The sequence below is a fragment of the Halichoerus grypus genome, chromosome 9, assembly GCF_964656455.1.
Source record: "Halichoerus grypus chromosome 9, mHalGry1.hap1.1, whole genome shotgun sequence".
NCBI lineage: Eukaryota > Metazoa > Chordata > Mammalia > Carnivora > Phocidae > Halichoerus > Halichoerus grypus.
This window is the reverse complement of record NC_135720.1, coordinates 101,480,104-101,505,025: the sequence shown is the minus strand read 5'-3', so window position 1 is coordinate 101,505,025 and position 24,922 is coordinate 101,480,104. Positions and strand designations below refer to the sequence as shown.

Genomic DNA, 24,922 nt, shown 5'->3' with positions numbered 1-24,922 from the left:
CTGGTCCCTCTTGAAGTTCACACACCAAATGGTGGGGCTATTAACAAGAGGCCACTTATATGTTGTTAGGTGTAAGCACTTTCTTCTCTTCTTGTGGATTAACTCCAAGAAAAGAAAGAAACAGCTGTCACTCCTGCTACCGCCACCCATGTTGACCAGTTTTAAACTCAAATCCAGGCCCATAAACAGGAGTTTCCCAAATGGGAGTCAGGATGGCTCCACATATAGTTTCCTATTGGGCAGGGTGCAGAAAGACAACCACCAGGAGCCAGGAGCCAGATTGGTGTTTGAGTTCACTCTTTTTAAGCTTTGTGCCCTTGGAGAAATCACTTACTTCCAGGAATCTTATTTATTTGATATTGAAAGGAGGATGGCTAATGCAAATGCAATTCAATACCATAGAAGTGTCAGCTCCAACCTAAGTTTGGGCTAGCTGGCCCCTGCTGCCTGTAAAACAAGTCCTTCAACGGGGCTGAAAGGTGTGATGGAAATATCAGTTTAGCACTCCGGATTGAGAAATGGAAATTGACTAGCATGAACATGGCTGCCCTTTCCGACCAAATCACTGACCTAATCTTGTTTTCCTGATGCTGTTTGCTGGACCGCTCTTTCAGGCAACTTCCCCAGGCCACTGCATTGCAGTTTCTTCCTTCCTATTTTTCTACCCTGCAGTTCTATTTTGCAGTTTCTACGTCTTGCCTTCATCAAAACACTAGGCAGACATCTGACACTGTGGACATTTAATAAATATGACATCAATCAATAAAGTAATTAATCAGAAACAACTGCCAATAAGATCAAGCGCCGCAAACAGTTGCCTGTATTTTCTCATTTGTTTAATTTTTATCCAAGGAATAGTGGCCAGAAGGGAAGACTGCCAAATTGTTGTCTACTCTGATTTCTGATGAATGTCAGTGGCGTTTGGTCTAGTTCCTTAGCTAATGTATTAGATATACTTGTTGAGTTTCTACGACTGTGTACTGAACTGAGGGACGGTATTAGTGAATAAGGTGAAAATATGAGGGAGCAGATACTACAGTTGGGACAAATTAGAGAAATATGAGTACATTTATAAAAAAGCCTGACGGGACAAGCAAACCCACATATTAAAGGTATTCACTGCTAGGGAGGCATGCACATATCTTTAATATAGATAAATATGCACAAGCACTTTTTGTCTTTAAAGTGTTTTTCATTTCAATAAATTTCCATATCAATCCCAAGCCTTCCCAGAGTGGTTTTCTAACAATTATAATTTTCTGATCCAAGCTGTTCTTTTCAGCATCTATAACAATATTAGTAATGTCCAGATGCCAATCTGAGGCATACACCTCACAGAATCGCTAGGGGAATATTATTCATTCCCTCGCGTAGTATTTAATAATTCTTTTCATGCTGAAAGACAGCCTTTTCTGATGTCCAAAATCAGAAGACTAGGACTGGGAATGTCAAGATTTTATTTCCTCACCATGTTCATCTTAGTTTCAAAGCTTTGCCTCAAACACACTTGCACTTTCTGTACATTTCTTCATTATTAGTTTAAGTCATTAAAGTAATACCTTATATTGCAGGTTTGCCATAAAGCATGCTTTATCATGTATGCCATGGATATGATCTCAAATCCAAAGTGTTACCACTCCTTAAATTCAAATAAATGCCTGTGCTTGCTTTTCTCACTATATAAAATGTCTCTAAGAAATGCCACCAAAAATAGGTGCCGAGCTCTTAACAATATTCAAAAATGAAAAACGTGCTTCCAGATGCCAAGTATTTATAAAAGTGAGGCTGTCTGCCTCCTCGAGGGGATATAGCTTCTCAGATGCACTGTAACAGTTACAGCGAATGCTTCGGGATAGAAAGGAGAGATGCTATTTAACCCTGGGAGGGACAGAAGCAGAGTTTTTGGGCTTAGACTTTTATCCCAAATCTGAAGTAAAATTTAGTCTTCAATGTAGGAGAACTAGAACGCAAAACTCATGGGTTTGAAGGGAAGAAGAGGGAAAGGAATAAGAAGGGTAACCTCATTATTCCCGACTGAGCCTGATTGCAGGGCCCAGTATTAGTCCTATTTTATGAGACCTTTCTGAAGGGGAGTTTAATGTTGCTGTTTTATGTATTTTCATTAATATTTTAATTTTTGTGCTTGCATCCTGAGGCATTTTCATGAAGGCAGCAATTTTAGATATGGAAGACGAAGAATATAACATTTTTTCTCCTTGCTGCCACAATATTTTAACACACCATAAAGATACCCTCATTTCTTTGGGAGCTAGGCTCTTTTCATCTGTTCTTTCAGTGCGGGGATCTTTTCTAAACTGAATCCAAATTTGTAATACAAATCTGTAATACATTTGTCTAATGTTCTTTATAGATTTGAGTCTTCCTAGTCTAGGTGCAGTTCTAGATGTTGTATTCTTGTTTTGTTTTTTTAGATGTTCCATTCTGAAGATTGAATGAAAACAGATATATAAGCCAAATTTGAGGTGAGGGTGTCTGAAACTCAGCAGAAGAAAGATGTGATTAATTATTTTGAAAAAAATGACTTAAAAATTACTAAACTAAGTGCTGGCAAACTAAAGCCCACCAACCAAATCTGGTCCTTGCTGGTTTTTGTAAATAAAGTTTTACTGGTACACAGTAGTATGCACTTGTGTATGCATTGTCTGGAGCCTCACAGAGAAGTTTACTGACACCTTGTCTAGAACATGCCAGACAGGAATCTGTATGTTCCAATTTTATTCCCTCCTACGTTTTATTGTGCTTAGAATTTTTTTTTATTGAAATGAGTAACTTACAAATTTTGAAAATGAACTTAGGAATTTTCAGGTTTAAATTTCCAAATATTTTTGACATGCATTCCAAATGACAAAGTCCTCAAAATCCTGTCAAACAGCATTTTATTAACTGAAATGCTGTCAAGTTTCAATGTAATAGCAGCATAAGATTTGGAGGCCGCAATTCGAAGCAGAATTTGCAAACAGAATTTATATGTTGGTATTTCTGCATCAGAACTTGGAAAAGACTATATGATTCCATAACTGCAGAATATGCCCCATTCCTTATTTAAAAAATAGAACTGCTACCTATTTCTCCTGACCTTTTACTACAACCTTTCCATCTCTGCCATGATAGTTTATTATACGTTGTCAACTCTGCATATCATCCATACATCAATCATAGGAGGAGAGGAATATCCTAAAGATTTCACACCTCTGGTTCCAGTCAGCCCTGCATCCAAATCATCCAGAGAAGAAAGCTCCATGTCATATTTCTAAAAATACATTTTTGGGCTGATAAATTTTACTAACAACCTTTAGAATTCGAAAGATTTCCTGAAGCTTAATAATTTACTGCAGTTTAATTCTGTTCCCTCTTCTAACTCAGCAGAAATGAGAGAATTCTCTTGATCTCATTTAAAGATATTTGTAATAGTTATAATATTTCTAAAATTGCAGGTTTGATTATTCCAGCAATGGCTTCACCCACACAGGATGGTTCATTTTCAGTCTTTTTGTTCTTGAGATGATAAGAGATCTTTGGTGCCCCCACTTTAGAGATCCCTACAATTTAATCGTGTTTATTTTTTAAAATGTATTCCTTCCTTTTAGAGAATAAACACTAAATTTACTCATTGCTTATTTTGGTAGAGTTACCGAAAAGTGTTTCTCATTTCAATCCTTCCAGTGATCTACAGGATAGTTCCTATAATTATCCTCATTTTAAATTGAAGAAGCCACAAGTCTTAGAGAGGTAATGTCATTTATCCCAATATCACACAGCTAGTAAGTGACAAGGCCAGGATGCCATCCTAGATCTGTCTGATGCCAGAGATGGGGTTTTTGTCCACTGAATTCTGTGGCTTGGAGGGCAGGGATTGAGTATAACATGCCTTTGTTTCCCCAGAGTTCAGCACAGGCTTTGGCATATGGAATAATCTCACTAAAATGTATGTTGAATGAATGAATGGCCAAATAAAATCTGAACGAGGTGTTCAAAGCTTATGCAGAAACATTAGCTATATCCTTAGCAGTTGGCATGTCTTGGTTTAGCTGTGACTGAGCCAGTCTGACTATTTCAGAATTTGTTTGAACACCACTCAGACATTTAAGAAAAATGGGAAATTAGAGAGCAAATACTCACATTTGCAGATTAAATAATACCAGGGAACAAGTAAATGTAAGTTACTTGGGAGAACAAATCAGAACATCACTCTAAAACTTGCCATCTCTGAACTAATTTACTTTAGCTGATTTCCAAATCTCTTCCCTCATGATTGGGGCCTTTTCATCACATACTGTTGGGTTATTGGTTCCCAGATATTCACCCACATTTAAATTTGTTTATCTTACTCATTCCTATTGGAGCTGCTCCTTTACAGAAATAAAAGAATTCCAGATGCAAGTGGCTCTGTTGGGAAGCCCTATTCCTATAAAAAATTTTGAGTGAACTTACCCAATCTCTTTTGAATGGAATCCAGGCAGATGAAAATTGTTAGTCATATTCCCAGTACCATGATTTCATGTTAAATTAAGGAAATATACATTTAATTGCTAAGATGGGTTGATTAGGTATAAACTAGTATTTTAATTGGGTTAATGATATTATCTGTAGGGATCCTTGTTTTAAAGGTCTCCAACAATTTCCCCTTTCCTTCCACTGTGTACTTCTGAACTTACTGATATTTACATGGGGACAGCTGTCTCAATTGTTCTGACTTTTATTTTATTTTTTTTTAAGGATTGCTTATTTATTTGAGAGAGAGAGGGAGCACGAGCAGGGGGGAGGAGCAGAGGGAGAGGGAGAAGCAGCCTGCCTGCTGAGCAGGGAGCCAGACACCAGATGTCCCATATCCCAGGACCCTGAGATCATGACTTGAGCTGAAGGCAGACACTTAACTGACTGAGCCACCCAGGTGCCCCTGTTCTGACTTGAAATAATGCTTATCTTATCATGTAGCATCACATCTGATTTATGATACAAGTTGTCAATTTTCAAATCAAATAAAATGCACATTAAATGAAGTTTCCCAAGGAAGACATCTTTGAAAAATAATAGAATGGAGGCTTGTTTGAATTAAGTGCTCCTGTTTAGGGTACATTAAAGTGAGCTGTGTTATTAGGAAGCTAGAGTAGCTCAAGTTATATTCCTAACTTCTGGAGAAAAACACCATGAAGGGAAAAATAGTGTGGATGCTCATAAAAGCTTCTTTGACACCACTGTCATAAACTGAATATTGCTTGGGATGTCTTGGATTCAGACAGAGCCTGATTATTGGGTTGTCTGACCCATGGGTCCAATCACCAAAATGGCTTTTTCCCCTTTGTTCTCATGAGATGAGGAAAGACTTCAAGAAATGAACCCAAACTGAGATTTTGTTTGATAGAACACACCCTCCCTTCCCGTCTCCCCTGTTCTAATGACTACAATGTCTTTTTCCAAAGAACATAGCTGTTACAAATCACATCTGGCCAATTTCCAGTTGGAAAATTCAATTTTTATCTATGTACGTACCCTGAGAAAATCTCCCTGGATAAAGAACTAAATGATCATTTAGGAATTTGTGTTGCCTTGATAACTGCAATGGTTGCATGCAGACTTCTTCGATCGTCTTTTACCTTTGTCTGTATTTACTCTCAGTGAAACTAAAGCAAAACTACTGAGCCTGACCAATGGAAAAATTTGGAATTTGGTGGCTTTGATTGCTTATATCTTATGCAGTCAACCACTCAAGCAGCATAGATTAAAACACAAAAATTGTTGCAATCACGGAGCGTTATAGATTCTCATTAGAGTCCCACAATCAAGAAACTTGGTTGAGAGGAGCATACAGGTGTAGGAGCACACATATGGACCCTATCATATATGAAGAAAAATAGAGTCTCATTAAGATGTAAAAATGGGTTTTCTGCTAAGAATGTTACCTCTTTCAGGGCACAGAAATAAAAGTACTAAGATTACTAGTTCCCTGAAAAACGTGTTAGAACTACTATGGAACACTGTTCTAGAAGCTGTGCATTCTGGAGATTTAGTGCAGCTTTGAAAGCCTCACGAAAATCCAAGATGAGCCTGGGACAAGTACTAGGACAATTTGGACTAAAATAGATTATGCAATAAATAGCCAAGTGTGAGAACAGAACTATTAATGAGAAATATTTAACGTCAAGCAGTTGTTCAAATGTCATCTATTTTCTACAAACTGCAATGAAGCAGGTGGTCCCCCTGTTCCATGCTTACCTTTTGATTTCTGAGGGAAATGTTTTTTAGAAGGGTCAAAATACTGCACTTGAAAAATGAACTACAGGCATGAGTGACACAGGCATAACTATATAAAATGTAGGAAGGCTGATTTTTCTTAACTTAATTTCATAAAATTCCCTCAGGGCAACTTATCTTTCCTGTTAGGAAAATGGGGAAAAATCAGGTGAGCAAACAGCATTCTCTCTAGAGCTTCTCCTAAAGCTGTGAAGGGTGGCTTCTGTGATTTAGCAGGCCTTTCCCCCCTTTGTGCCAGGGACTAGGTTTTGCAATATTACCTTGAGGATTTAGCATCTCGGCTTGGCTGTTTCTGACTCTCCAAAATGAGGAAGATGAATTATTTAACATCCAGGAGGCGCCAGCTGTGTTCTCTCCTAAAGCTGAGCTTCCCCCACCAGTGGGATTTACAATTGAAATAGGTTTCTAATCTAAATAGGACTACAATTTTGACAAGTGAACAAGACTAGAGAGTTTTTCCTAAGTGGAGGAGAGATATTAGAGAGCATTTCTTAGTGGTTTTCCCTGGGCACTTAGAAATTCTCCAGAGATTATATCCTAGTGTCTTGCTAAGTAGACAGACTACTCTTGATATGGAAGCACAACTCTGAGGCCACGAAAGAAGAGGGTTTATAATATGCAATAGGAGGAATCTAGGTTAAGTGCAAAGACAATTTTCCTGATGGTTGGCATTACAGGAGAAGAGAATCTGAGAACTCTTTCCCTTAGTGTTCATAGAACCAGAGAAGTGGCTCTCGATGAGGAGCAATTTTGCATCCCAGAGGACATTTGGCAATGTCGGGACACATTTGTTTTTGGTTGTCAAAACGGGAGAGGAACAAGATACTACTATGTCTCATGGGTAGGGGCCAGGGATAATGTTAAACATTTTATAACGCACACGGCAGCCCCTCCCAACAAAAAGTTATCAGCCCCAAGGTGTCAACAGCGCCGAGGTTAAGCAACCCTGACCTAGAGAACTTACACATTTTCTGAGTTCTCTTAAATGTTTGCCTACTATAGTGAACTGTTAAGGAGTGCTTTCTGTGACTCTAATTAGCCTACCTGGGCCAGTTCTAGGAAATAAAATAATTCTCCCTGTTTGTTTACTGAGAAAAAAAATGCTGGTTTACCACCCAAATGGGTGCCCTCTAAAGATGGGTTCTCCTTCCATCCCAGGTGCTCTCCCTCTACTGCTCCAGCTGATTCCAACCTTTGTTTTTGGAACTAGCTCAAGTCCCACTTCATCCCAAAAACCTGAGGGAAAGACAAAGGTGATCCATGGTTCCTCTGGACTCCTTCCTATAAGTAGTAATGTCTGCATACCTCACTGGGCATTGACTACCTCATTTACTTACTGGACATATGTGACAAGGCAACTATCTGTGAACTTATCCAACCAAGTCAACTAAATTGTAAATTCCTTACTGGCAGGGATGCTGATTCCGAGACACATAATCTATTACCAGCTTGCACATAGTGAGAAGTCCATAATCGTTTATTCATTATATGAGGATGAATATTCAATATCTTCATATATTCTGAGTACCCTCAGAGTGGTAGTTATTAAGTAATATTAGAAGGACTTTGGCTGCCAGTTTTCCCCAGTCTAAATTGGGGCAGGAAGAGATTATTTAAAAATTATATCAAATATGTTTCTATTTACAATGGTTCCTAGTCTACAAAGCCAGGATATGGACTTTGACTTCTGGTCTTCATAAAAACTAGGCATCAGCATGACTTATTAGAAAAAGAATTATTTAGGGTCATTCTATGTTGTTAATAGAAAAAGGAATAATGGAATATCATAATAAACAGAAATAATTTTATAATAGAGAAATGTCATGGTATTAGTCAGGTTTATTAGGGCTTCAGAGGAGTATTCCAAGAAAAGTGGCAGAAATTCGATCAATTAAGTGAGGCGCACATAAATTGAACTTAATAAAACTGCCTAAATTGCTTTGGAAAAAATGCTGTAGGGAATATACTTTTATTAATTCTGGGTGAGGATGAATTTGATGATACAGTGAATCCTTTTCCACTTTTAATCTTGAGTTTCCCGTGAAAACCATCAAGAATAACTTCAGAAATGTTATGTGCAGCCGAACTAACGATTGAAGGACCTGTGTGGTCAATGTGTGGTCAACAGTGTAGTAGTAAGAATGTAGGCACCGCCGTAAGAATACTAGCTCCACTCCGGTCTGAGTGGGCTTCGACAACTACTCAGTCTGTCGGTGCACAACCCCATTATGTGCTAGACCTACTCCCAGGGACCTACACCAGACATGCCATGGGCTATCCTGGCCTCCAAAAAATTCAGTTCTCCAGAGATGAAAGAGACTTCTTGAACCTGTGGTCTTACTATCTCCAAATTAAAACAAACAACAATAATAAAAACCAAGAGAACTGAAATAATTACGGAGATAAGTAAAGCAAAATAAAAGTGTTGCTATAGGAGAGTCAGATAAGTATATCTAGATTTTCTATTTATGAAGATTGAATTCAGCGGGCAATTATTTAATGCTGCATTTCACTTTGCTAATACAAAGAATCCTCATGAAAAAGGAAAAAGGCACAGTTCCATTTTATGTTTCTCAACAAGGAGATTTGGAGTCCTGCAATTTCTACACAAACATTAACTCTCAGAAACACACATTGAACATCCTTCATTCAGTGAAAGTGAGAAATATCTTTTGCAGATTGTTTACCCATTGTGTTCTGGAAAGATTTAACGTGACCTTTTGTTAATGATATAAAAGTGTTTAATTTGTTTAATGGGGAATAAAAATGCTGATTTTAGCTAGCACCCAAGTGGGCACTAAGTCAGAGACATTTATCAAACCAGATATCACCCAAAACAAAAGTAAGAATTAACTCCTTATTCTTTGTAATTATTAAAAATGCTCAGCATTTTAGCTGTGGTTGCTTCACAATTCCAACATCTTAGTAGTCGTTGCTTCACGATTTCTACAAGTCTTGTACTTGTATATATGCTTCATTTTTGCTGGTTAAATAATCTCACGATTATCTTAACAGTTACTATGCATCAGGGAGGAAAGACCTGAAGGTGGGATGATTTTTGGGGCCATGGAAAGTTCCACTATTCAACAATCTTCTGGCCAGGTCTTGTTTGTGATTAATAACCCTCATGCTTTTTCATCTTGATATTTCTTGGTCCATACCCATAAAATTTTCCTGCTTTGTATTCATTTTTTAAGTCTATAACATTATTAGGATTTTATGCTGACTTCATAACCTTCAGAATAACTGATCAAAGCAAAATATTTCCTTCCTTATGGAGAGCAGCTTTCCATTGACCTCAATTTTAATGAACATATTTTGAAAAGAAAACGTTTATTACCAATTGAAATAGCATCTCTGAAAGACTTCTCCCAACAGTAAAGAGTAATTTTTTTTAATAGAGCACCTGAAGAGGCTGAATTTGATATAAAGCCCATGCTGGATTATTCAAAGCTCTGGATCATTTGACTCACCTTTAAGATTCAAGTTACCACACTGTACTGATTACTTCCCATTTAGTTGTCTTCCTTCTTCACTAGACTAGGTTTTTAGAAAAGAGGATCTGTAACTTATCTCTGTAACACCGCAGCCTCGTGCAATTTCTGAAAGAATGTAAGCATGGAATACATCTCTATTGAGAAAGGCTATTCATTGAGATCAGGCAGATACAGAGAGAAGGAAGTTTGGAGCACGGAAGATACTTGCATATCTTTGTAAAGAATGGAACATATGTGCTTAAGACCCAGAAGACACATCAATTTCCCAAACTTAAAAGTCTGCTGAAAACAAAAAGCCTGTGAGGTGGAGAATGAGGTCTACGTATAAGAGATTATGTAGCCGGAGAGGAAAAGGCCACGAGAATATAATGACCATTTGCAAGGTCACAGGTAGAAGATGATTAAAAAAAAAAAAACTAACCGAAGATCATAACCACCAGTGTTCTCCTTCTTCACTGAAGGAAGAACAAATAGAAATACCTGTTTTAAGAGATATGAGGAATAATTTTCTTCAAGAGGGATATTAAATAATGAATAGATTACTGAAAGAATTTATGTACAACGAGGCTTTCCAAAATGTGTAGAATACTTTCCAAAATTTCTCTTAATGAAGCCTTATGAAAATATATGCACAAAATACGATACTTAGGTCAGATTCCTTTAGAAATGCATGCCACAATTACTGACTATTTTTTAGAACAGTAAATAAAAGAGAAATCAATTCCCTGTCTTATATGCCTCTGCCAAACATAAGATGAGTATGGATTCAACTTTCTCAAATGCTTTTGCTTTTTGCCAAAGATAAGGTATTTAATATAATGACAGGAGTGGGGTACCAAATGTTTAACTTTCTTTTTGTGATAATCAATGTCAAGTTTTCAGTGGCCAGTGGCACACATCACATCATTCATATGGACTAGGAAAACATCCTTTTTACCTCATTCTATCAAGAGATTTATAATTGCCATTTAAAAATAATAAGCAAGGGAGTATATGATTTGTGAATCCGCTAGGCTGCTAATGGAAAAGCTCTCCACTGACCCAAGAAGGGTGCTTAAATTGTTATGGCTCCTATGTAGCTGGAACTACTTTAAATATTCATTGCACTTTAATGAACATACTTTTCCTTTAATTAGACATGGTGTTAATACTGTTTTAATCTGAATTGACTTGACACTGATCTGGGGAAGCCAGGATCTGTTTATGAATGTGTTAGAAGTCTCAACCTTGCTAAAACTAGTAGTTAACCTTCCCAGAACTCTTATGTCTAAAAAAGAAGTATAATATTATTTTTACAGGTGAAAAGATACAAGACATGGGATTTAGCTAAAGATTAAGTAAATTTTGGCTAAGCTAAGGCTGGGAATATTTTGAAATTCTTTAATATCATGCTTTTAATACTCAAAATGTGACAATTAAAAAGATCATTAATTCACTTAATCTTTCGTTCATTCAACACATATTTATCTCCCACTGTGCACTTATCAAAAGGATGGGCTAGCAATGGATAGCATTAATGAATTAGTTACAAGGTAGCAAACAATGACCGCCTCATGATACGAAGGAATGGGTTATCCTGGTGAAAATCAAGGAGCTAATAACAACTTAATAAAAAGTGGAAGTCTATTTCAAGTCCTAGTATTATACTTCTTTGAACTGTCAAGATTTATTATCTTTGGCTCTATCACCATAATAATATTTATCATGTGCCTACAGGTTTTCTTCATTAATCTCCTTACAAAAATGTATTAAGTAAGCATGCCTTTTAAAGTGTCAAGGGATATATTTTCCTAATGACTAGCAATCCAGGACATCTTTGGAGCATAACAAATTGATTAAGACATCATATTTCTGGCCGGTCAATACCAGATTAAGGAATTATAGGAGAGGATGAAGTTGTTTATTTAGTTAAAGAGCTGTCATGGAGGCAGTTTACCTGGTGGGGAAATGGTACTGTGATATTGGTATCAAGGCAAATGCTCTTTCCTTTGTGATCTCAGACAGGGCCTGAGGCTGGGATTCAGGGGAAGCAACATTTCCCCCTTATCCTCTCATCCTTTGCAAAGTTGTTGGGTAGGATGGTGGGATCTTTCTGGTCTAAGGTCCTTCCATGTTTCTCAGTTTGGTTATCCACAGCAATCATACAAAGACTTTGAAAACACAAATGCTCAGGCCCTTTCCCCAGAGATTCTAATTCAGTGGTCTGGGGAGGGGTTCCAGGGCATCATAAAATTGGAAAGTTCCTGGATTTTTTCTTTTGAGAATCGCTGAGCTATAGCAAGTGAAAAGCAGTAAAATTACTTCATAATAGGATAAGCCACTAGCTACTCTTAGAAGCTTAATCTTAGATGTGGTCCTTAACAAAGTAATTTACAGCATTTCGTAGTTGGTCTATAAATAAATCAGGTCCTTCTAATTTGTATCCAGGGTTTTTCTTGGGACATCTGCTCCCCTGGAACTTGACCTATATTTGTATCTTGCTTTTGTAAGATACAAATGCATCTTTGTGTTTTAAATGTATTTAAAATGTAAGAATCATGTAAGAAAATGTTCTTTTCCTACAGCTTCTGTTGACAAGCCAGAATATTTTGCTTTCTTCCTTATGCCTATTAAAGATAGTGAAAATCAGTTCCAAAAACACTGCCCCAGAAACACTCTAAAGATAACAATAAATGAACAATTAAATAAATTATGTCACAGTCACTTGCCAAACTTTTGAGCAACCGATAAAATTATAATTATGAAAATGCTTATGAAAAAAATGAAAATAAATAGGATCAAAAAAGACATATACCATATATGACAACTATGTATCATATAGTTAAAGACTAGAAATAAATCGTTTATAGAATTGGTGAGTGAGATTGTAAGAGATTTTTCACTTGGTTTCCTAAACTTTCCTTGGTTTTGTTATGTTGTTGGATTGATATAAAAAATAGCTATAATTTATTAAGAAATTACCAAGTGCCAGAAATTTTGAAAATCTATAGAATGGATATTAATAACATGATTTTTTAACAGAAAAACTGAAGGACAAAGACATTAAGTAACATGTCTGAGTCATAGAGCTAGTAAATGACAAAATTGGATTCAAAGATTTGTCTGTTTCCTTTTTATTACCCTCTTCATCATTATTTAAAAATTTTAAAAGAGGGACTCAATCAATAAGGGCCCCACTTCCCATCTCAATCCATTAAGAAATAGGACCCACCTCAGTAAAAACATTTGTTGCTTTAGGCTGTATATTTAACATCATCAATATGTTTTCTGGTTACTAAGCTGAGGGAGATGGGGATGAGAAATGAGGATCTCTCATCAATTTAGTTATCAATTAACAAAATATTCTTCTATCAGGAAAAAGTCAAGTAGGAAAACATCAGTTTATAAACAACTTTTTGAGATAAGTTAACTAAAAATACAAAGTTGGGAATTTAGTAAGAGACATACCGATAAGATGTGATTAGTTGATAAAAAAAAAGTCTAAAATTTCTCAGCCTAGAAAGGATCCAATTCCTTAAAAAGAATCCCCAATGTAAAAAATGGCTGGAAAGAATGAAATGATAACAAAAGTCAAGTTGCTAATACAAGTTTTATGTGCCATTCCCTTAGAGAGATATGCTCTATCTATGAAAAGGGGTCATTAAACTAGTTCAGACCCTGAGCTTCTCAGCCCCCTGGGAGCTCTAGCAGGTGTATGTCTGTCTCTGGGGGCACTTAACTGGTGCCCCACCATCCCTGTCCTCATGCTCCATTACTCAGGCTCTGCCTCTTCCACCCAGGAACTGGCCCTAAAGAGATGACCCCACAAACTGCACTGTGCAAGACCTGGTTCCTGGGAAGAGAGAAATGAAACACTAGAATTTTCTTGCATTTTTTTAAAGCTAGAAATATGAACCAGATATGATCACTGACCTTAAAAGTCTTATAACCTTGAAGGAAAATAAGAGAGATTCTAAATAGCACATATACTCCTTCATGCTGTTGTACGCATGTGTAATACTATGCTTCATCTTTGTTTCTAATGCAACATTTCATATGTGGCAGGGGTAACCTATCCTGTCTAGGGTTCAAATTTTGGCTTGCTAATATTCCCATGCTACAAATTTTCACTAATCTACACCCATCATCTACATTCTTTAATTAAATTTTTCTCTTGTGTATAAATATTCTTAATCTTCTCATAGATAAAATATAAAACAAAAGACATTTCTCTTAAATGGAATCTTTATCCAGTGTAGTCTTTGGATAAGTGTCTTTTATTCATTCAATTTTAATTTCACTAGCAAATAAACACTTGGAACTATTAAAACAATAAACATAACTTGGTTTCCTGTGGGCAGAATGTACAGATAAGATCATAGTAAGAACTTAAATTTCACTTGCTTGTATCCTCACTTTGAGACAGGAACTCTGGCCCCTGAAAACTTTCACCCATGCATCTCTGGGAGTCCTTCTGCTATCTTTACTACATCCCAAATAGACTTTTCCTGGTCTTCTCCAGCCCCTTGGTTGATTACCACTACAGTGAGTTAGCACTGGTACTGGTCCCTGGGACTCTCTGAAGTCAGGGCTGTGGTTTTCAGATGTAATTCTGTGAGTTTTCATAATACAAGACTGCTAGATAAAATACTGGACACCCAGTTAAATCTGAATATCTGATAAGTAAAGAAAGCAATATATATATAGGACATACTTATACTAAAAAATTGTCCTTTGTTTATCCAAAATTCAAATTTAACTTGGTGCCCCGTATTTTTATTTGCTAAATCTGGCAGCCCTACCAGGTGCCCAAGCCATGTCATGCTCCCTGCAGTCTCTCCTGAGCTAAAGTCACATGTGTGCTGTGTACAGGTGGAGAAAAAGTCTCTCTCTCCCTCTTCTGATGACTTCTTGGCTCTTTGGCCCAAAGCTGCATTTTTTGTGTCTCATATATCTCAGGACCACTCACAGACACAGCTCTCAGTATCTTTCTGTGGCCATCTATCTTTAGGGTTTAGACACAGCCTAAGAATGTCAGACTCACTGGGGTGGGCTTTTTTCCTTGTTCTCTTAGAATTTCCCTCAAGGGCTTGCCCTACAGATCTTCTTATTGGCTAGCTCCTCCCAGGCAAGTCAATTTATCTAATGAAGGCTACCAGCTCTATTGGCTCATGAGGCACATATAGTTTTATTTCAGCAAAGACTTGCAACAAATCTGTAATAACAGACTGTGATTAAGGGAACTGCCTTCGAAGTACCTCTAAAGTGCATGGAAGAGTTTTCTACCTTTGGAGGCACTTAGAGAAACTCCATGGAAAAAGTGGCTTTGGGGCCTCAGCTTTTAAGAAATGTGGGTGAGTTTGACAGTGTGAAAGAAATTCCAAGCAAAAGGAACAGTATAAATGGAGGTAAGAAAACAGGAAATTTCAGGGTAGGCTTACTTTGGTTTGGTGACAACATATGATGTACTGTAACTTGACACTAGAAGGAAAGTTGGGGGCCTGGCCAAGGGAAGTTCTCCATGGCCATGGTCAGGAGATTGTAACTTCTTCTCTAGGCAATGGGAAGCACTTGTAGGATTTGGTTAGAAGAAAATATAATCAACAAAATATAATCAAGTCCTGTTACACAGACTATGTTCTAAGTGTGAGAAATTATAGGAGAGAGATTAGATTATCACACAAATAAAATAGGTAATGGGTAATGAAGGCCCAAGGGGGAGAGAGGAGAAAGAAAAGGAAAAAAGAATTGAAAAGGAGACCTTGGTCTGAAACCTTGGTAATTCATTTTAATCAGTGGAGGAGGGTTTTTGTTTTTATATTTATTTATTTATTTATTTTTAAATTCCAGATGCCCATGCCTCTTCCAGACTAATTAAGTCAGAATCTCTGGGGATGAGACCTACATATCAGTATTTTGAAGTCCACCCTCATGATTCCTACACTCAGGCAAGATTGAACACCATTATTGTAGAACAAGGGTTCTCTCACTTGAGTAGGAATCAGTCACCTACAGGGCTTGCTGGGTGCCACTCTTAAAGTTTCAGCAGATCTGGAATGAGGTCTGAGGATTCACATTTCTAACAAGTTCCTAGGTGGTGTGGATGCTGTTGGTCCAAGGACCATGCTAGGAGAACTCCTGGTGTCAGGACCCAGTAGTTAATTAGCTATTACTGTGTATATATGTCTTGGCTGGTTGGAGGTAGGGGAAAAAAGAGTTAATTACAGGTGATGGACATTCTGAGCCTGAGCAAATGACAGAATAGAGATGCCATTCAAAGAATCATAGATGTAGAAGAAAATAGAAACTTGGCTTGAATGAGAATATTGAGAGAATAGACAATGAAAAAGAGTGTTTTATGGGGGCCATTATAAATATGGGAGTAGTAAGAAGAGGGAGCCAGTAAGAAGTAGAGAACCATCAGAGACATAGGAGGAGAACCAGAATGATGCAAATGCCTCTAGGGGAGAGAGTGGTCAAGGCTACTCTACTAAGAATATCACAAAAATGTAACCTCCAAGATACTTCCAAACCCAGTGAACACAGAAACCAAGGTCCCACACTTTCCTTATCTGCTCTTTACTATCCTTGGCAAAGAGAGGTCACATTCAGAATGATAACCCTGGAGGCAGCTTAAGGTCTTTAGTGCAAAAAACAGAGGGATCTGTATCCTTCATACTGTACTTACTAAGGAAATAAGGATACTACCATATGGCAGAAAGATTTTTCAGCTTTGAGGGTTGAAACAAAAAGGGCTAATTGGGATAAGGGCAGAGTATCAGCACTCAAGGAGTTAAGCCACCAGCATTTGTTAAGAATTTACAACGAACCGGGTGCTGTTCTAATGCTGTATGCCTTTCCTGCTCACAATGTGGTTCGTGGACCAGTGGCATCAGCATCACTTGCTAGAAATGCAGACTGTCACCCACACCAGACCTACTGAAACAGAATCTGTATTTTTAACAAGATCCCCAGGTAACAATTAGAGCTTGAGAAGCACTGCTTTTAGGTATCATGAACTCATTTAACCTACTCAATGCTAAGAGATAGGGACTATGAGGAGGGAGCTGAGTTACAAAGAGGTGAAAATAATCTGTACAGAGTCAGAGAGCTAATGGGGCAAAGATCTAAACACAGACAGTCTAGATCCATAGACCTGGATCTAACTTGTGTTACACCAACCCTCAAGAAAGTCTTACAATGGCCCTCAGCATCCTCCCCATCATCGCTGGAAACTTCCATCCACAGTGGCTCTCATCCAATGCTTCTAAGGTACATGTCCTCCCTTTTGTACTCTGTGTCTACCATCCAACCCATGCATGTTAACTGCCTCAGCTTAGATCTCAGCTCACAGTCACCTCCTCAAGAAAACTGTTTCCAACACTCCAAGACTTGGTATTCCACTCATCCCACTCTCACAGCATATGTATCTTTCCCACCATGATAATCTGTAGTTATGAATTTATGTGATTTTTGTCTTTTTTACAAGGCTCAAGCTCCTGGACGGCGAATGCACATCTGTTTTGTACCCCACAGAATCTCCAGTGCCCAATACAGAGCCTGGCACGCAGCCGACACAATTGTTACCTGGATGAGTGTGCACAGGAATGGCTTTTGAATCAAATGTGCATCTTGCCCATATTAGCATGACCTGCAGTGACAATCAGAACCGAACACTCTCTCCCTCCATGTAATTAAGAAACCCGGTGAGGTGAAAGCACAGACCTGAACATTCAAAGGGAAATATAAACTTTGAGCCTGAATCTGAACCATCCAGGCAAGTCTCCATTTGCCATGAATATTCAAGGACCATCTGAAGCTATGAGAACCTTTTGAACATATTTCGGCTTTCCAGAATCCAGAGCCTGTACTTTGCCTTCAGCCTTTGAGAGAGCGGAGGAAAGTCAGAGGGGCCCAGGTGAGGCCTCTCCACGTTGGGAGGGTAGCTCTGGAGGGAAAACATTGGCTGTTCTAACACAAATCTTATAACTAAACAGAGTTCATTCATTCTGAGCGCTGCTCTTCAGGTACCTTTCAGAGGCCCTGAATTCCCTTGAATGACAGAGAATAAGCCTTGATTTCAGTGAATGGCTCTGCCATAATAATCCTGCCTGAGAAAAGCATGGATTGCAAGGCCACTTTAAAAATATGCTCCACGGTAATTCCGTGTTTCATTTTCCCAAATACTCTTGCTCCTATGGATAGTTCCTATACCTTGTGTTCTCATATTATATTAACATAATTAGGCTAACTAAGCCTTAATGTTGCTACTCTTGTGAAATAACTGCAAAGGGGCTTGAGAAAAATGCTGCTGATGCTTTTTCTTAAAGAGATGGTTAGATTTAATTTCAACATTTTTGGAAAATATTGAACGACAGTAATCAGCTTTAAGCTTAACCACGTGACAGGCCCGACTACAGATGATAGGGACGAGTGTTTCTCAGTGTGGAATAGCTGCTCACTAATTCTCCAGGCGTTTCTTCAATGTCTCTATCATATGACTCAATGATATGGCTACAGGCTCAATTACTCAATTTTCTTATGGGTGTTTTTGGTCTGAATTGACATGTGTTACTTTAGGCTCAGCCATGAATGAGGAATACTTAGGTCAACCTTGTGTCTTAGACCTGAGCTTCTCAAACTTTCAGATGCATATGAGTCATCTAGGGGCCTTGTGAAAATGCAGATTCCAGTCAGGTGTGACCTGGGGAGTTTTCATTTCTGATAAGCTCTCAGGTGATATTGCTGCTGCCCGTCCATATGCAACACTTTGGGGAACAAGGTCTTAGAAAACAAAACAAAATTGATTTTGTGGTTTACAATGCAACTTGGCACCCTTATAAGCCAGAAGCATTGCCTAAATGTGGCTGTGTGCCAGGGCTGTGATGAATGTAACCCTATCCACCAGCACGCAGGCAGAAACAATCCAGAGAAATGAGTCACTTCCAGGATTTCACCCCGGGGAGGGGTCTCCCCGGGGTGATCTCTTTGACTCAGGGAAGAAACAGACCTGCTGTCCAATCTAGAGCTGTCTTATGCAAATCTAGAATCTTGGAATTTCCAGACTTCCTCTTTAAAAATATTTATACTGAGCACATAGAGAAGTGTTTGAAAGTATCTAGAATAGGTTTGAGCATATGTTGATCACTCTAAAATTGAATTAAAAGCAATGTGGTCCAATAATGATGTAATAGCTACTGGGTTAAAATGGAAAATACTCTCCAAATACAATATAAAGGCAAAATGTAATATCTTGTTTCAGTTAAATAATGTGTGTCATAGAAAAGATCAAGAAAACAATGGTTAGAGCTAATTATTGCTTAAAGTGGCAGGAGAGGCAAAGGAGTGGTTCATGTTGTGGGGGAGTGGCCTTAGTTCTTCCTATGCTTCTACCATGTTGATGTGTCTCTTTCACTTCTTTTCCTTACCCTTACTCCAAGCTCTTGGTAGTCCTACACCACTGAGGGAAGTACCAGAAGATTTTCAAAATGATTTTGATTTTCAAAAATGTAGAGTAAAAAATTATGAAAATTATTTAGTTTATTAAGAATAGGTCTTTGTTAAAGCCAAGGAGAAGGAGATAGACCCCCATAACAAGCAAGTCTTTTGCCCATTTGGATGCTCAGTGTTGTAGGAGGTCATCAAGAGGACATAACCGCCAGTTGACCCACGAGCCGGACCTGGGCAATCAGAGGCTCCTCATCCCCTTCCCTGGCCTTGGAATGTATGTTCTGTCCACTAGTCTCATAGTGGGAGACGTTTTCAAGGATGGAGTCCTGAGAGAGCAATGTGTTTTTGAGACGATCTGGACAGGTATGTGACTGAACCCAGTTAGGCCTCCATATAGACTTTTAAGATTCTTGCAGGCAGGTATAGAGGTCTACTCATCGTGGTGCTGCCCAAGACAAGCCTCGTAGGTAAGTTCTCTGGCTCATTACACCTGCCACCTTCCAATCTAGAGTGGCCTGCTTCTTTCTTTGGTCTCTCCTTGCTCTCTTTGTATGGGGACCAGTTTTTAAACCAGCACTCAGAAAAATTTAATTAACTAATCCTGACATGATGGCTAGGAAATAGATTTTACAATAATTTCACTAGGAAACTATGATTAACATCATTCAATAGCATAGTTCACATCTAACCAAACACGTCTACTTTATTCCACAGGAAAAAATATTCTAATATATATTCCCAAATCCACTGTGATGATATTTATCTACTACATAGTGGAATGTTACAGAAGAATACTAGAACTTGAGGCCCAGACTGGTGATGAGACTTGTCCATTGTCACACAAATCTTTAAAGAACTGGCTTTAGAACTTAGATGTTCTGAACATTTCTCAATTTAGTCTGCATTGTATTATCCCATGCTATCACATCAATCATTCTTCCTGATGCCAATTTAAGACAAAAACACCCAAGCTTGTCTGGCACAAAATCCTCTATCTGAAAACTTGGGGCCACATTATAGGCTTCCCACTTGCAGTTGATCCTGGAGCCTCACCATTGTTTGTTCTGAGTTGGTGCAAAATGGTATTAAAGATGAAATCATGTGCCAGTGAGAAATTTGCTAAACAATTTGTAGCAGGTTCCATGGCAGGCAGAGGGTATGAGTTTGTCCAGACTGGAAGTTTCATTCCCTTATGGGTGAATAAGAGAAATGAGGCTTCATTTCTCCACCTTATGGACTGGTGACTCTGAGTGAGCAGGGGCACTATTGTGAAAGATCAGCAGTGGTCTTTTAGTGTGGATTTGAGATGGCTTGGGAATTACAGCACTAGATTTGTCTTAGTACAAAGGCCTGTTGTAACCAAGAATGGTGCAGGGTATGATAGGACCTAATAGAGTATTGTGATTAAGAATATGAACTTTGGTACAGACAGACCTGGATTTAAATCCCAGCTCCAACATGTACTACCTTGGGAACCTCGTAGAAGTCATTTAACCTCCTGGTCTTTACTTTCCTTACCTATCAAATGAGAATAAAAATATTCCCCTGACTCATAAACTTGGAAATATAACATGGTGTGTATAAAACTCCAGTACCACATAGTACACAATGAGAACATTCAATAAGGCAGCAATGTTTTCCCCTATTAAGAGATAGAATCAGGAAGGTAAGTTTAATCAGAATATCCTGAGATAAGATCCTGACATGGTTGTCTAATAAGATATTAGGATAAATTAGGGAAAGAGGTCTATAGAATGACCTTCTTGGAAGTTTCTAAAACAATGTTGGTCCTCACTCTCCATGTTGGCTTAAGTTGCCCTTCCACTGAGATTGGAACTAAATAATCAATGGCAACATCTTCCAAACCTTGAAATGTACCCAAAGAAACACTGTCCCTTATTACGAAAGAGGAAAGTCTTTTTTTGCTCCTGTTCTTAAGTGTGGTATATTGAAGCACAGACACTTCAGTTAAACATCTGTTCATAGGTGTGATATTAATGAAATTTAACAGGGAGGACAGGCTGCAGTGGAACCAAATCTGTTTCATTTCTTCCTCACCACTTGCTATGGACCACATTTGTCTGCTTCTTCTTTACCTGTGCCTTTCACCATGGTAAAATAAAGAACTGGGGACATGGAAATTGTTACTTTCTTAGAATTAGCCAGATGGAAAAGTGAGGGCATGATGGCCTACAATGAGTAATACCACCTGCAAACACCTGAGCCACTTGAATAATCATGGAAACATTTCTTGGAGTCCAGAGCAGTCCTTGCTTAAGGATTTTGAGTGCCGGATTCATTTTATTCAAGAGCCTGGTTTCAGCAATATGTTATGTATTTAATTTAAAAATTCAGTCTGGCCACATTGTATTAACTTATACAATATGTAGGTTTACTAAGTGGAAAAAAAAGGCCTCTAAACCAAAAACATTTTATAGAAATCTAGAGAATGTGGAGAACACCTTTAAAAATAAAAGCATGCCACAAAGGTTTGAAAGTGGTGATAATTTTATGATATCACAGTGCAAATGTACAAATTAATAGGCTAATCAATGATATGAATACTACCTACAAAGAATCAGATTAGGTTGGAGTGGGGGAACATAAATAGCGTGCATAGAAGGAATTTAAGACATGACCTTTGTGTCTAATCAGGGATATAATAATGGATATAATAATATAAATATTTTAATGACAGGTACACTTACAGAGCTCATATTACATAGGTGTAGGAATTGTAGATTTTGGCATCTTTTCTACACAGTTTTTGAAAATGTGTGTATGTTTCATATCTTCTGTAGTATCCTAAGCTGACTCCTGTTTTTTTCATACTAGCTTTATTTGAACCTCTGTTTGGAATTCCATGCCAGCCAACTTTCTATGTCCCTGCTTCTCTGGATCACCTTGTCAAGATAATCATGTTTATCAGAAGTTCTAAACCCTTCTGTGCTCAGGAATATTTGGGTGTCTTAATAATATTTGGAAGATGCCCTTCCAATTGTCAGAACTGTTTCTGGCTACTTCTTTCTGTCAATCAGTGTTTACATATCTACAGAGGATCTCCAAGAACTGACCTACTGCTTCTTTCATGTCAAGAGCTTGACAATTCCTACTCACATTACGCAGCCAGTGCTATTTATTTTGCATTTTTCCACAACTCCTGCTTCCCTGGCCCATCAATAGCATCTTCCATCATGAAAATTTTCCATATTGAGTTGGGAAGGGTGGTGATCCAAGTATGAGAGAGGAAAGCAGAATGAGTTAGAGAGCCATAAAATGTAAGCATAAAATTTCCCCTCGAATTGCATACACCAGAAGTTCTCAAACTTTACTACACATCAGCATCACAGGGACACCCTCTGAGAATCACTGCCACATGTGAATCAAAATCATTTCCAAATAACATATAATCCAAACAAAAGGCCATCTCATTTTGCTCTGTGCCAAGCTCTTAACCTAGGAGTCCTTGGAGACACTTGGATAAAATTCTAGGTATCCGTGGTACTGCACAAATTATATATTATATTACATTAACATGGGTGAGATTACCTCTGGATGCTTGAGAGGGCCTACTGCTCTCAAAAGAGACTCAAAGGATTCATTTTCCCAAACAGCTTCTACAACTCCCACTGACGCCATGCAGAGAGAGTCAAGCCAACACACTGGACGAGGCATTGACATTAGAATGTAGCAGAATAGGGTCTACAGTTGATAGAGCCAATGTGTAATTCTCCTGTTCTTTTTATGGTTAATAGAATAATTTTACTATTACTACACTGACCTTTGTAATCAATTACTCCATTCTTCTTTGATTACCTACTGACTCCTACCAAGATGTAGATCTACCAACCAATCAGCCAAAAAGATTAGATGGAGCACCAGTTATAGGCCTAGTGTGGTGTTGGCTCAGTGAGGAACCCAGAAATTGCAGAGTCCCTGCTCGCAGATAACTCTGGGTGAAGATACTGACATATATTACTTTTAAGCCCCATGAGAATAAGAACCTTTTTTTCTTACCCCAAATTCTGTCTTGTGGGCCTAGAAGAGCCCCTAGTAAATCATAGGAGCACAACCAATTATTAAATGAGTGAATCCAAGACCTCAGGGGTTTATACTGTAAATGTCATCGTGATATTGCCAGGTAAGCAAAATATTGGGATAGTGGCTGACTGGACAAAGCTCTTACACCTGGAGAGTACTGCTGGATAAAGGAAATAAGGGACCCAACTAATAATGCATGTGAATAATCTGCAAACTTGCCTCCATAGGGAAAACAAATTGAAGCTTAAATATGTAACAGTTTCAAACCTTTCTTTACACCAGATGTTTGGCATAGCTACGGACTCAGGTAACAGACTGTAGACTAGGAAGATCACCTCTCCACTGCATCCTTTTCTGTAGCAAGTGATCGTGTTGATGGTAAAGGAGTCAGGTAACAAAAAGCATGCTGCCCAACCACATATATTCATCACGCTTCCTTCAATAAGTGTGAAGCAGGCAAGCCCTTACCTAGATTTCAAGCTGATGAATGATCTGTCTAGTTTCAGTAAACCCCAGCGGACTGCTCAGCTTTGTAAAGCTGAAACCCTGTCAGCCTCTGGATGCATTTAAACAAGGACAACATGTTAAAAGGAGGCAGGTTATGAGGTTTCCTGAGGTATCCCTAGTTTCTAAGTGCATTAAGTCCTCCCTCAATGCACAAAAAAGAGCCTTTTAACAACAACAAAAAAACCCCTGAGAAAGTTCTTTTTAAATCATGTATAGATGCTGACTATATCAAATCCATAAACAGAAGTATTAATGATTTACTATATTAGGCCATCCATTTATCCACACTGAGGTCCTTCCTATCCCATTATCTCTATGGAAGCACGTATATAGCCTTATATACATGAGAAGAAAGAAAATTCCTCCTTCTTGGGAAACACCTGTCTTAGGAGTTCTTGGTTCTGAACATGCACAGGGTTGAGCATACAAATGGTGCAGTGACTCTTTTGGAAGTCACATTTGTCCCTGAAACTTCAGTCACCTGGAGACTGCATGCCTCATTGCCTGCAGCAGCTCAATCCTGACAGTGTAGAATGAGCTTAGAAATCTCATTTGAGGAACAAAATTTGAATTGAGAGTTTAAACAGCACAATAATTTTAATGCTGAAATAATCTTTTTTTTTTTTTTGTAATTTTTGTTGACTGTAGAATTTTTTGTCTGTCTTTCTTTCTTTCTATCTTTCTTTCTTTCTTTCTTTCTTTTCTTCTTTCTGCTATTGGGCTGTTATAATAATCTTGGTTTGGTCTGGATTTTGTCATGGAAAAGGAAGATAACAGGACTCAGGAACTAGCACAGCAGTTAGCTGCATATCCCCATTTTTACACACAGAAAATTTTTGCTTCTTTTGCTATGCTAACACACTTACACATAATTCCTGGAATCCCTACTACATTCAGATCCACTGCTTCCAGACACACACTCACAAGGCACCAAAACACAAAATCTCTGCATGTCAAAATCAAGCCAGGCCGAAGATGTAAATAGGTGGATATGGCACCAGGTGGATGTGTAATCAGTAATAAGAAATACATCGAGCCCCATAATGAAAAGAAATCCCCCAAATTGTTCAGGATTCCCCCTCCCCCTTCCATTCACTGATTTATTAACCCTGAACAAAGATGTAATTGCAGGGTCTCAGAAACAACTTTTTTCCATTTTTTTTTTTCATTTTTGG

The 24,922-nt window shown here is 38.2% G+C and overlaps 1 protein-coding gene across 4 annotated transcripts in view; it reads right to left on the bottom strand.

Moving 5' to 3' along the window:
• The window catches only part of PTCHD4 (patched domain containing 4), a 184,858-nt gene that overhangs the window by 158,665 nt on the left and 1,271 nt on the right, over positions 1 to 24,922 (bottom strand). The window lies entirely within an intron of this gene.